The sequence below is a fragment of the Monopterus albus genome, unplaced genomic scaffold (assembly GCF_001952655.1).
Source record: "Monopterus albus unplaced genomic scaffold, M_albus_1.0 scaffold121.1, whole genome shotgun sequence".
Lineage (NCBI taxonomy): Eukaryota > Metazoa > Chordata > Actinopteri > Synbranchiformes > Synbranchidae > Monopterus > Monopterus albus.
Window position 1 is genome coordinate 320291 of NW_018128001.1, and position 12902 is coordinate 333192.

Sequence of the window (12902 nt, forward strand, 5' to 3'; positions counted from 1 at the left end):
AGTAACTGTGGGGGAAAGTACAGTGTTTGAGCATGAAAGGGAGCGACACAGTACAAGGAGCATGTTTCTTCTCTTTGTACGAGAAGGTCTGTGACAAATCAACCCAAATACAGTGGTGGAAAAAACTAACAACATTTGCTAAAGTGCTTAAAATGCCACTTTGTATTCAAACAGACCCTGGACAGGTGGACGCAAATGCCGTTACGACTCCTGCTACAATCAATCAGTTCAAATTCATGTTCAAAACAAAAGACCTGCGATCACGGACCCAAACATTTCAGTCATTACGCCCAGTCCTCTACAAGCCAAACACTCCTAGTGTCATTACAGACAACACAACAACCGTCTCACCTGGTGCAGGTTTAACTGTGACAAATAGCTCTTTGGAAATAAATGGGCAGAACTAAGTGTGTGCCTTAACCTCGAATTCCAATAATGCATAAAATGTGTACAGAGAAATAACTGATGTAATGTGGTTTAATCCTGTTACGTCCGGTTTGCAGGAGGTATGAGTCACATCACAGAGACAAGAGGACATGAGCCAGATGACGGGGAGGAAACAGTGCAGCGTTAATGCTCCCTCTACCTGTCGACTGGGGGCGCACCTCTGTCCACTCCATCGACCATTTGGCTGTTGTACCGTCAAAACAATCCCTTTCCTTCTTACATTTCTTTTCTCCTTTGGTCGTGTCAGTATCTAAGAGTGCGTCCCTTCGCTGGCTGACGTCCTGTCTCCTGCTGCAGCTTGTCGTCTTTGTCTTCTCACCCTTTTCTACTCTGTTTGCAGAGTTTATGCAGATAAGGCTGATCATCACCAGTGACCTTATCGTAAAAAGGGGCGGTTCGTGACTCCGCAGGAAAAAAACCACCATAAAAGGAAACGTTCATTATAAATCAAGAGGACCGGTTGATACACTACTCTCTTTTCAACAACTGTTTTATATGAACTATTCAGTGTATGAGCCTAACAATCTGGACCTGACCCAGCAGCTCCAGGTGTCAGTCACATGCCTGAAAACTCCCATCAGTGGGTTTTCATGAGCAGCAGGGAAGAAAACGCAGACAAGCAACTGATTTTAGCTTTTTGTTTAATCCTATAGTGAATATACAGCAGAGAGAGAATCACAGAGGAATTCCTGAAGACGATGCAATGGACTGTTTTTAGAAGTAAAACGAGTCCCCATCAGCATCAGAGACGTTTATGGTTCCAAAACCTGAACCTGCAGCATTCTCAGTGAGCGACGGACACTTTGCATTCACCTGTGTGCTGATCTCTGAGGAGCTGGCTGCAGACTGCAAGGCCATTCGTTATCTCATCCCAACATCGAGTTCGACCAGAGGAGCCGTTTTACGACTCGCGTCAGATGTGAGGCCTTCCCCCTCACAGACGACACTTGTTCTGGGACACAGAATCCACATGAAGGCGCCTAAAGCTCACGCAACTTGTGTAATAACAGCTGATGAATTTCATGACGTTCAGTCTGACTCATATGCTCACATTCATCCAGTTATTAGTTTAGTAATGTAGTCGTAGACTAGTTAATAAAATTTATAAAAGGTCAAGTTTGTCTGTTTTGTTGAGAGCAGAGGTCAATGTTCCTTCAGAGGCTGATTTCTTAACCTGATGTGTTAATTCAGCTATATAACCAGTATACAACCAGCTACTGAGGGGAAGTGTTCAGTGAGAGCTTTCCACAAAGTCCTCCTTTATAAAGGAGCTAAACTGCTAACGGCTTTATTAAGGCAAAGCACAACATGCTTTAACAATCAACTCCTGACAACAGAGTGTTTGTGTTTCTCCTCCACCAGCAGTCGGTGAGACAGACTATGAATTTGACCTCTGACCTTCCAGAAAAGGGCATCGTGTTTTATTTGAACCTCCCTCATTTATAAGCAGTACACAAACATGAAATACATGGATTATAACAGTCACAACATACACTACACATTAGGCACTATGTCCTTGTAAGAACTTTAAGTGTGTTTATGAACATTTACACCTGGACATTCAGCGTTTTGTTGTCAAATACTGATCAGTAATTCAAGGCTGTGGAGTATTTACTGTACTAACCCTGATGAAACTCGTGGCCTGTTATTAATGACTGTACAGTTAATAACTTTCCCAAACCAGTCTCACATCAAAATGCACAACCTACTATAGTCTCACAACACCACCTTGAAGATTGTGACATGGCAACGAAAACAAAGGGCAGCGGCCACTTCTCCTTATACATGGTTAAGTCTAGGCAGAGAAACCACAGGGTCAGGGTTCGAGGAAGGGTCAGGGTTGGGTCACAGCATTCTCAGATGACAGTCAGGTGGAACCAGCCGCCTCATTCTTAAAGGTTTTAATGATCTATAGTTCAAAACTGATTGTTCACCACTTGGAAAGAAGGTTGCTCTTATTAGTGCTGATGACTTTTTAACTATTAAGTCATAAGTTAGAACTCATGACAAAATGCTCTCAAATTCATAATTAGCTCCGACGTCACTTTGTCATTACTGATGAATTCAACAGCGTCACTTCATGAGACTAAATGTAATGAAATACAGTTTTAAAAATGGCACCAGGTGATTTTCCTGCTGTAAAGTTGCATCAGGCTTCTCTGTGGCAGAACAGAGCGACCCACCAGGCAGCGATGCATTGTGATGACAGACGTTATTCGGAGCAGTGGATCGACTGGGTCCAGCGGAACCAAGCGGCCACCACAGTCCTGCTCTTCACATGTCGTCTCCGGCTCGCTGCGCACAAACAGCACAATGCCCTCATCAAATGCACAATGGCAACAACTCCTCACATTTACTGCTGCAGCCTGCACTGAGTGTACGGTGACGTGCGTGTGGGTGGACGACAGAGACAATGGCTGGAGAGGAGAGGTGTGAACAAACTGGAGACAGATGAATAAAGAGGGAGAGAGAGGACGGACTGCAAAACAATGAGCCTGTCGATCAGGAAGCCAAATTGTTCTGCACGCGCAGTGGGTGGCGAGCGCAAAAATAGACAGGAAAACGAAGCACAGGCTCCGGAAGCGTGCGCTTCACCACACGGAGGCAAACCAGGACAAAGACTACTAGTAACAGCTGTTGATTCACACGCACGCACAGAGGCCTGGTCAGCGCGGCGGTGCAGGCTCATTTAGCCTGTTTCTCGGGTGCAATGTAGTGTTGACAGCCCCCAGGGAGCAGCCTTCCCCTGGGTGGCTCTGCTCCTTGGAGGGAGGAGAACAACCGGCAGAAACGGGCCCGGGGAGCTTTGGAAGCACCATCTGATAAAGACCATCAGCTTCACCGGCTGCACTGTCCTCACCTCCATCAGTACCACGTCATCCACAACGTCATCACTGTCTCCATGACATCATCACCACCAACATGGCGTCTTACTGCTACCAGTCTGTGACTGTTCCAGTTCAGGTCTTTATCCCTAAGGAAGTGTAAGACTCACCAAAACACAGAGCGTGGTGCCAGTCCAACATCAGATCCCTCCAGGTCCAGCCTCCTCTCCTGGATCTCACCCTTCTATCAAATATAGACACAGTCCTGACAACAGTGTCTGTTCTCACCGTCTAAAGCCATTTCTCCTCAAATCTGCTTGTTATCTCACTAAAGTGTCTGAGTGACACAGAGGCTCTGACTTTTCTCCTCAGCAGCCTGGCTGTTGTAATACTCTGTGGTTTACCCAGCAAAGTTAGAAATCACTTACAGGAGCTAAACAGGACCACGTGGAGGGAACGCTACACCTGTTGTGGGGTCCTCACCGCTCAGACATGTTCCCATGAACAAGGACAGAGTTTTGTCATTGTTCCAAAGTGCAGCATGGAAACGTTTGGATTTTATGATGCTGTTACTTTTTGTAATTATTCTACTTATTCATGTGTAAGAGGAAGAACGTGTTACAGAGCAGGACTGATCAGTCAACCAGGTCCATGCATCAGCTGATACCAACTCAGTATGTGTCAGGTGAGAAATGGCAACTAACTAAAGCAGAGAAATGTAGAGAAGATGTTTCTCTCTCCGGTTTCTGTGAAACATCTGCCCAGTGTGTTTTTGGGTCGGGATCTTATCAGAAATGTTAACTCGTGATATGGGATGTGTGAACAAAGCTTCAGTATCCTCTAAATATTTGGCATTGGCCCCCAAACTCGTGCGTCAGTCAGGCAGCAGTGACAAAGTCTGACTTGAATCAGTAATCCTGGATTAAGATAAATCTAGTGACTCAGGTGAGAAGTGTTCTGGCTCCATGGAGTTTTGATTTCATAGCCCACAGATTCACTGTGTGATTCTGTTGCGGTGCTCTCGTTAACCTCGTCTTCAGTAGCAAACACTTTGCAGCATGAACAATCTGATAAACCCAGTGTACAGTGATTACAAGAACAAAAAATGTGAATCATACCCAAACAAAGTGAAGAAGAACAACACACACACACACACACACACACACACACACTTTGATTTTCAGCCCTGCTGCTTGGAAAGCGAGGAACAAAACAGAACGGCATCAGATTGTAAGTCTCAGATGTTTCCTGTTAACCTCAATCTTTAAAATCCAACTACCATCAACACTCAGTATGTGGTCAATAAACATGCTCATCATCTAATCAATCGATCAGCAGCATTAGGACGGTCACTGACATTAAGTTCATCTATTGCTCATCCATCACCACAAAAAGGCTACGCAGCAACACAACAACGGCTACGGCCCACACAACAGTTGTCTATACCTGCCAGCCAAAAATGTTCTTTCAAACACACACACAGCATCTGACCTGTTGTGTAAACAGGCAAACAGACAAAGGAGCATGAACCAGTGAGTCAGACAAAGAGCCGAACGCCTCCTTCTCCCTCCGCTCTCTCCCTGCTCGTCTGCAAACCAACCAACCATCTGCGTTTCCTCTGCGGCAGCTTCGCTCCTGAGCTCGAGCTTCCCTCTGTGATTAGAGGCTGAGAAGGCGACGCTGTGTTTGTATCACAGCAGCAACCTGAAGCTGATGTGGCTGAAGTTTCATGGCACAGTGTGGTGCTGTTGAACGACTGACATGGCTCGTGTTGAGCAGAGCTGCTCTAAATGATCCTGTTCCTGCTGCTCCACGCTAACACGGCTACATGTTCTACATGAGGAAGGACAGAGTAGCTTCAAAGTAAAAAGGAATCTGAGACGTAAATGCTAATAATCTAATTTGAAGGAAACTAAGGCTTCATCCCAAGTATCCTGTCCAGGTGTTCCTCACCTGCATCTTAGTCCCTCCCACTGAAAACATAATGAAAAGGTGGAAGCGAAGAGGAATTGAAAAAAAAAGCTTTTAGAGATACGAGATGTTCTTCCCTCGGATCCTTCACCAGAAGCGTCCCGTGGTCAACTGGTGTTTGATAAAAGGGGAGTGCTGGTCTATAGTGGACTTGCACAAAGGATGGTGTCCTCTCTCCTGCGATCCTCGCTCCTCAGAGCAGATGTGAGAGTCCCAGGATGTCCTCAAGTCTCCTTCAACCCTGAAGTCATTGTGGTTAAGGAAGGAGTGAGGAATGATCACATAAGAGACTTGGGATGTACCTTCTAAGTACGCTGTAAAAATAACGGATTGATGACTTTGACCAGCACCTAAACTGATTGCATTAGGCAGTGACGGGGGTGATTATAGGCATTACAGTATTTTCTTACACAATATTTACAGGTTTGCTCATCCCTTTCACCTCAGCTGTCTCCCTCTGCACATCCACCGCAGCTTAAACCCGTGGAATATATCCTAACAACTCATATGTAATGGTACAAAACACCAGCCCACTTTGTAACAAACCAAATTAAAGGAGCCCATTTGGGCAGAAACCCCATATTCTGACCACTCTCATCTGTAATGGTACAAAACAGCAGCCCACTTTGTAACAAACCAATCTTTTCTACCTAATCAAAGAAAAAGGAGCCCAGTTGGGCAGAAACCCCATATTCTGACCACACTAACTGGGAGCTCCAGCACTCACTGTTTCTTTGGTCTGAACACATCTAAAGGCAAAACTGAGTGTTTCATCCAACTGTACACATGGAAAGAAGGAAAACAGGCCGGCGCTGCAGCAAACACCTGGCTAATCGCTGCACAAAGGGGAAGAACATCAGGTTGTTGGTTTCAGACAAACTCGTGCTGTTTGGCTGCATGTGCTGCACAGTGAGACTGTCGGTTTTCAGTATTCAGAGAGCTGAAGTCATTACATCACATCTGGCTTAGCTTCAGTAACGTAGTGCAATCTCTCATTTAGGATTTGAACCTTGGCATAAAACAAACAAAAATAAAAAACAGCATGTTCCTCAATTTTTCACTCTACATCTAAGACAGACCACCAGCCACTACAGCACTGAAGGTGAAACCTCTGTGATTACAGGCAGATTCCTTTGGACACTCCCATCAGCCTCGGCTGAACAGATGTTTATTCCCAGACAGGGTAGGAAACAAGTGGGCGCTTTGCACCTTGTTCCATCCCAGCACCAAAGCCTACTGTAAACTTTAAGGTGACACCCACCACCCAGTGAAGCAGGGGAACAAATAACGGCTGAGACATGATCAAAACATTTCATTCAGACTGACAGAAACATCAGTAGGACCTCAGCAGCCGGTTCTCTGTCTCTGCTGCAGAGGTGTCATCATAAGGAGATCTCAGTGTGCACACACTCCTTTCAGTTCAGCCACATGTACAGTGCGACAACCACCAAACACAAGCAGCTTCACTGTGATCTTGACAACACCACCGTGTCCCTGTGGCACAGCCGGTGTGAGCTCTGCTCGAGCACAACAACAGGGCAGGCAGACAACCCTAGAGCCAAAGCTCCACCAGCTCGAGCCCACAGATCACAGGGGAGTGACTTCATTATTAGTGTCAGTGATGATCTACACCGGAGCCCTCATCCTCAGGTCTTTGTTGTGGCACTGAGCCTCCGATTCAGAAAAACAAGACCCCAGGTAAGACGTCATCTCAAACAGACCATGTCGTGGTTCATGCTGCTACACCAGGTGCACAGAGACGTGAACATCCGAGGCTGAGCGCGTTGTGACTGGCTGACTGCAGGGGAAGCTCGACTCACTGAACATGTTCCAGAGGAAAAATCATTAGATCTGCTCTTAAGAAATGAACATGGAATTATTTCTGATGATCATTCAGAGATGCAAAATATTTAATGAGAAGAAAATTTATTCTACCAAGAAAACACTTATTCAGTTTGGGCTGCAGTAAAGTAGTGTGACTGATCAGTTCGTCAACAGAGAATTAATTGGAAACCATTTTAATCATCAGTTTAAGAGAAAACAAACATGACTTGGTTTTACATTTTCAGGTTTTGTTGATGTCTTTGTTTTATGTGACTGAAAAACTAAAACTCGTTGGTTGGACAAATAATTATATGAGCACGTACAACAGGGGGACGTGTTTTCACTGCTTCCTGCATCTTAGACTTGAGAATATCATCCACAGAATAATCAGTAGCCTCCCTAGGCTGGAACGATCCCATGGCATCCTCAGACATAAACAGATTCTTTACGTTTCTGTCATATGAACAACCTGCCAGCTGAAAATGGACCGAAGGCTTCCAGGCAGCACATTATTCACACCTTGAATTATGGCAACAACGTGTGCGAGAGGCCACATCAGCACAAGGCTCGTCTTTGTCCGGCTCCGTGACAGACCCCGGCTGTCGGCTCCGCGCAGCCACAGGCGCGTCCTTTGTCTGAATGAAAGTGTCACTAGCAGCAGTAGCATCACTAAATAACGTCGTCTCCCAGAGCTGAAGACTTCATAATACCACCCACATTATATAGAAGGTAAGTGCATCACGCACGTCTGCTTTGCAAACACCGCCGTTATAGAGAGAGGATGTCAGACCTGCTGAAACCAACGCACACCACCGTGAGCATCATCTCATAGCCACGCTGCGCTCATAAACTTCCCTCCTGCCCTGTTTTCATTTAGACTGTCTGCTGCCCCCCCCCCACTCCTTTTCTCCTCCAACTCTCTTCCATTTCCATAAATTATGGAAGGAGGCTATATTTGGACTCGGTGAAGAGGAGACGCTTTGTTCATGAAGCAGAGCACTCACCTGAATGCTTTGCATGCTGATGCATTTCTACTGACCACATGAGTTGAGAGCTCAGCCACCATGTGCACACTGACCCTCCCTGCTCACCGTGTTTCCAATTGCGCACAAGAGACGGGGCATTAATAAACCGGACACTCCGAGTCCCACCTCCGGAACAAATGATTTGCGATTCAAGAGCCTGCACAGCGGCCGGGAGAAGCCGAAACCAAACGGAAACCATTACACGTAATGAGCAATCAGGCCTTCTTTGTTTTTAATCAGTAAATTCACTGGAGGACAGCTGGAGACGTTCGGTGCCAACTCCGCTGCAGCGTCTGAAAGCAGAGAGCGAGGAGCCTTTAAACGGACACACGTCGCTGCCCTCATTTATTCATTTCACTGAATCTTTTATTTCTCTGTCCCTGCTCACGGCAGGTATCACTTTCATGGCTGGGGAAGGCAGACGGGATGAGAGAGGGGAACAGCAGGTAAAAGAGAAGAGAGTGAACGCGCATAAAAACACCCCGAGGAGCGCACGACTCCGTTCAACCCGCGTGTTCAGATGGAGTGAAGGACGGAGGACACCGATGTTCTGTTTCCTATATAGGAGATAAAACCACAGATCGCCCTGACATTCTACTAAAGAACCGTGTGTGGATGTGGATGCTGGGCTGCGCCTACGTGTTGTGCCCGCCAAGAGCGGGACGTCACCGCCTACCTCCACAATGAACGTCTTCTCCTCCCCGCACACGGAAACGACCCAGAACAGAATGGGAAAGTAGCAGGTTTTCCAGCTGAATCCCAGCAGCCCCGTTTTCCTCCGCCGTCTTACGCCTCCTCCTCCTGTCGCCATGGCTGTGTCCCCAAAGTCCCCCCTCCGCTGTCCGCCGGTAATTGCCAGGCTCCTGCTTATTTACCGGAGGAAACGGCTCGTGTGCTTCTGCTTCATCCCGTGTGTTTTGACTGACTGGCGCTGCCTCTCTCTCTCTGCCTGTGTTGTCTCTCACTCTCTCCCCCTTCGCCAGCGCAGACGCGCTATTGGTTTCCTACACTTGACGAGTGGCCATTGCGCAGGCTCGTTTGGGCGCCGAGGAGCAGCTGGGGAAGCTACAGTGGAGCGAGATGCAGGTTGGTCGATCCGCTCGGGTATCACCGAAGAGGAGGAGACGTGGGGGGTGGGGGAGCGCCACGGAAACAAGGAGACAGACCCTGCTCTGAGAGACATGTTTGCAAGACTGTCTAAAACATGTTTTCAGCTGGTGAAGACGTAGACTGATGGACAAAATGGTAGTTTTATCAGTTTAAATCTACAACAGTAAAGAGAAGGGCTCTGTCTTTACTGAAGCTGCTGTAAATGACACCAGCTAAACCTAACGCAGCCTAATTCAACAGTCGGGCAATAAATCCAGCTTTAATGGTGATAACCACATCTTTATTTTCATCTCATCTCTGTCTGCCACCAAGTACAGACACTTCGAATCTCATGAATCCTCTTAAACAGGGGTTTTCGACCGACTGTGGCCCAGGGACCACCACGCTACGATCACCGTGGTGCCGTGGGTAGACCAGATGGGCACAGCTTTAAATCTTCAAAGTCACCTTTTTGTGTGAATTTGATTGTTCACTATAACTATAATTAAAACATGAAAATGTGTTTATTAAAATAAACTGATTCCATTATTGACTAGTCAGAGACCACCTGCAACACCTCCACGGCCCACCAGGGGGCCGCAGACCACAGCTCGAAAACCTCTGCTCTTAAATGGAACACACTCACACACACACACACACACACTCAGCGGATCACAATTAGCAACAGTATCAAACCCACTGCAGAATGTTGTATTACATCATATCTGCAACTCACTTGTTTCACGATGGCCACGCGCTGGTGTTTGTTCTGTCCAGGACGACTTCTCCAGGGATCAAACCTGTGATTGTGGGACCTTCATTCTGACTGGCGTCTCTGAAGCCGCCCTGCTATTCACAGCTTGTTTGTCTTTACTAGATGAACGGTTAGAGCAGCTTTTGTTTACAAGCCCAGACTCTGAGCTACGTCTCCGCTGTGCATCACTGTGAAGATACTGACTCACACCAGCAGCAACAGGCTTCAGTGACTTGTAACTCACCCCGTTTGCTTCCTGTGTATTAACTGTGCACGTGTGTGGACCAGAGGGAGGGTTACCCAGAGAGTGGGAGGAAGGGGGACACAGAGGACTCCATCACAAATCACAGTGCACCAAATTAGACTTTACTAAAAATGCACTGTCGCCACCGAGGCAGGAAATCAGTGTAATGAGAGTCCTGCTGATAAGCACCCTCACAGCCTCGACCTCAGATCTACAGTTTTAGAAGTGTAGAATTAGAAGTGGCCCCGAGGAGCCAGCTGTCGGTGTTTACACCATCCCTCAGCCGTTTTCTTTCACCTGGCTCCACAGGCCCGTGAATTATGAATGAGTAGGTTCTGGTTCATAATGCATTTGTCTTCAGGTGCCTTCAGCGGTTCATATGTGGGAAAACATCTTTATACACATTTTACCTTGACTATGAAGTGTCCATGTCTGTATGACACAGTGGAAAAACAGACAAGGTGCAAAACCAAGGAAATGAGGGAAATGAATGCAGCAGCCAGGAGGAGTCGGGGAAGGAGAAGGAGAAGTGAAGATGAGGAAGGAGGAAAAACTAAGGAGAGACATGGGCTGGGGGTCGACAGAACAAATCAAGACAGTGTAACTAATACTGAGGCTGTGTTCAGCCCGCAGAGAAAGCTTTGCCAGAAACAGTCACCCAGCAAGAAAACTCCAAACAGCAGAGCGCTGCAGCGGCCGATCACACTTTATAACAGGAGTGCCATCTTTCTGCCGTTTGCCTTGTGATGGTTGTCAGGGAGCTGATGGGTATTGTTAGACTCTGCACCAAAGTACTAGACAAACTAAACTTCAGATCTGATGATGACACTAGAAGTCAGAGCATCACCAAAGGCTGCAGGACTCAGCCTCTGGGGACCATGAACCAGATTTCACAGAAAACCAGTAGCCGTTGTGACATTTCAGTCTGGTCCAGAGAGGTGGAGCAACACACAGACTGACACGTCCATCCACAGGTCACCCTGCCGGCTCAGCTGAAAACTCAAGCAGAGGGAGAAAGTGGGCTGTGACAGAGGCCACAGTCCTGAAAGTTACCAGGGTTGTATCCATTTAACAGGCTGCCATCTAACACGTCCTAATCCTAAAGAAAGATACAGACACTGACTGAGACGCTTTGGTCCTCAACACCTCCTCATCCCCCCCCCAGGCTTTCTGAAACTCAGTGCTGATCAGTGTTGACAGTGGCCAGAAGGTCACATGACCTGGACTCAGACTCAATTTACAAGTTGGATTTTAGAACCACAACGGTCCACAGCGAGGCCTCTAAGTTTTGGAAGCATTAATAAATGTCGTCCTGACGGGGACGTCAGATCAGAAAAACACTTAGTAAGACTATTTAATCATTTAATTTGAAGGATGCGTTGGTTTTCAGATGGTGAAAATGGGATTTACAGTTGAAAATCGTAGACAGGTTTTAAACGCGTTACCTTGTGCTCATGTTGTTACTAAGATCACACTGCACACCAGTTGACAGGCCCCAGTGCTGCAGTATGACACTGCACATGAAGATGTGGAATGACAAAAGACATTTACAACCTATTGATTGTGTTGTCATCCTGATTTGAACCATACTGTAACTTTACTATTGTGCCCTTCACACAACATGCACAGAGGAGTGTGAGGGGCCTCAGTGTGCAGGCGCGTGTTCGTGACTGAGAGCATATCAACACAAAGTGTTGGTTTTTGTGCCTAGAACTGCACAAACCACAAAGTATTGGGCAGAAGATGTGGATTGTCCCAGAGGCTCTGCCCAGAGCGCAGCGTCACGCCCCTGGCTCCGGGAGCCCCGGGAGCCCCAGTGCCCCCAGTGCCCCCAGTGCCAAGGCCAGACACAGCTACTGTGGTTATAGTGAACGTCGCCAACGTCTGTCGGGCTCCGTCCCATGTGTGTTTAGTTTCAGACAGCTGATAGAGGAGCAGACTAATGGCGTTGGATGAAAAATGTACAGTGCGCATATGCAAACGTGCACTGGTTTGCCCTCAGGCCAGACTTCGAAGCACAGTCCCTACCCACAGTCCTCCTTGTTCACTAGCAGAGAGCACGTGAATAACCACCTGAGAAGCAGGCAGGGAGCCAGCAGCCCCACACCTTCACCTCGGCTCCGACTATTCTCCATCTGGCTGTTTCCTCGCTCAGCTCTCCCTCTTCTTCATCTCTCCTCACCTCGGCCAGGCGACCGTCCTCCTTCGCAACACCCGATTCTGTTTCCGTCATCATCTGTCTGTCAGTCAGCCACCGGGCTGCTCACACTTTCTCGTCTTTGTCTCTCACCTTTGATTTCACACCTGAATATTTAAACCCGTTCTCTCTTCTTCAGCGCTCCATCCCGTTTCTCTCTAATCCTCCTCCCTCCTTCCTGATTTCTCTTCTGTCATCTCCGGGTTTCCTCAGCCGGTCCACGCTTCCCCTTCAGTTAGAACAGCTTCTCATTTCTGGGTTGTGATCCACTTTTGCTCTGTTCTGGTCCGGTTTGGTCACCAGACATTTACCAAGCCAGAGGATGTAATGCCACCACGGAGGGAGCGTGAAGGAGGTTCAGATAAATCCACTAAACACCAGAGAGCAGACGTCTTAAGAGAAGGTTTGTGAATGTCCGTTCAAAACGTGTTCATATTTTTCCATCCAGAACAATCACACAGTCCAACTTTCCATGTGTCCAATAAGCAAACGAATCCAGATTCTCCACAGATGACGAAGCTAATGA